Source organism: Carlito syrichta, unplaced genomic scaffold (assembly GCF_000164805.1).
Source record: "Carlito syrichta isolate Samal-C Ts95f unplaced genomic scaffold, Tarsius_syrichta-2.0.1 Scaffold123437, whole genome shotgun sequence".
In the NCBI taxonomy this organism is placed as follows: domain Eukaryota; kingdom Metazoa; phylum Chordata; class Mammalia; order Primates; family Tarsiidae; genus Carlito; species Carlito syrichta.
The window spans coordinates 4193-6025 of record NW_007067533.1 but is presented as its reverse complement, the minus strand read 5'-3'; positions in this window follow the sequence as shown (position 1 = coordinate 6025).

Here is a 1833-nt window from a genome sequence, read left to right as displayed (position 1 = left end):
CTCAGGCAATCCACTCACAGCCTCCCAAAGGCGCGGGATTACAGGCTGAGCCACTGAGCCTGGCTGGAAATTACTTTTTATCTGCAAGTTTCAGCGTGTTGACAATGAGCATGACTACCCACATTGTGCTAGTTTGCCGTCAGGAGAGGTCTCGTCACCCAGTTTCTGAGCTGTGTGTCAGGACTGTGCCCCTGGGGGGAGCTAGGGAGGCTCTTGGGAAGGACACAGTGTTGTTGTTCAGAGCTGGCCTCTGCCACGTGGGCAGTGTGACTTGTCACTTCCTTGGCACAACCTAGGAAATGGGTTCTGTGGCCTCAGCAGACAGAGAAGTCTGTATTCACAATGGGACTCACTCCTCTGCCAAGGACATTCTTGAAACTCAGGATGGACAGGGCCTCAGGCCCAGAACCTGGGCAGCAGATTGGCCCTGGAAGGGAGGAGGTATGTTGCTTCTTCTGAGCCACAAAGGAAGGAGGGGCAGGGGTTGGATTCTTCCAGTGGTTTCCTAACATTGGCTGCAGGTTTTAAATCACCTGGGAGCATTGAAAAGCCTAAAGCTAAACACACACCTGCCCTGTGACCCAGCAATTCCAGCCCTAAGTGTTTACCCACAAAGGCGAATGCTTGTGTCACAAGACCGGCACTAGAGTTTTCATAGCACTTTTATAATAGGCAAAAACTGGAAACTGCCCAAATGCCCATCAATAGTAAAATGAATAGGTTGGGCGTGGTGGCTCACACCTGTAATCCCAGCTACTCAGGAGACTAAGGTGAAAGGATCGCCTGAGCCCAGGAGTTCCAGGCTGCAGTGAATGATGATTGTGCCGCTGTACTCCAGTTTGAGTGACAGAGTGAGACCCAGACTTAAAAATAAAAACAGTAAAGTGAATAGGTGGCTTATGCCTGTAATCCCAGTACTTTGGGAGGCTAAGGCAAGAGGATCACTTGAAGCCAGGAATTCAAGACCAGCCTGGGCAACACAGTGAGACCTTATCTGTACAAAAATTGTTTAAAAAGGAGCTAGGTCTGGTGGTACACACTTGTAGTCCCAGCTACTTGGGAGGCTGAGGCAGGAGGATTGCTTGAGCCCAGGAGTTCAAGGCTGCAGGCGAGCCTTGTTGTAATGGTGCCACTGCACTCCAGCCTGGGTGACAGAGTGAGACTGTCTCAAAAAAAAAAAAAAAAGGTAAAATGAATAAACTGTAATATAGCCATACAAAGGAATTTTAAACAGTAGTGAAAATGCACATTGACAATTATACACAACATAGTGGACGGTTCTTTCAAACTCATTGCCAAGAGCAGCCACATAAAAGTGCGTATGGTATGATTTTGTCCATATGAAGTCCCAGAAGAAGCAAAGGCAATCTGTTGTTGGGAGTCAGGATGCCGGTTATCCTTAGGGTGAGAAGGAGTTGGGGTGAGGGTTAAGGAAAAGGTTGGCTGGGGCAGTGAAACTAGAAGGAGCAGGAGGGACTTTTGGGGGCTGGCTCCCACGTGTGTGTCTGCTTGTGAAATGCACTGATTGTACACTTACTTTAGGGACACTTTACTATATGTCAATTATGCTTCAACAACAACTTAAATATATAGTTACTGAAATGCTATTCCCAGAGATTCTGATTTAACTGGTCTGAAGCAAGCCATCACTTCTTTGGTTTTTTAAAATTTTTATATATTTTAAAATTGTATTTATTTATTTATTGGATCGGAGTCTTACTTTGTCAACCTTCCGCCTTAGCCTCTTGAGTAGCTGGGACTACAGGTGTGTGCCACCATGCCCGGTTAATTTTTTGATTTTTTTTTTTTTTTTTGTAGAGACACAGCCTCGCT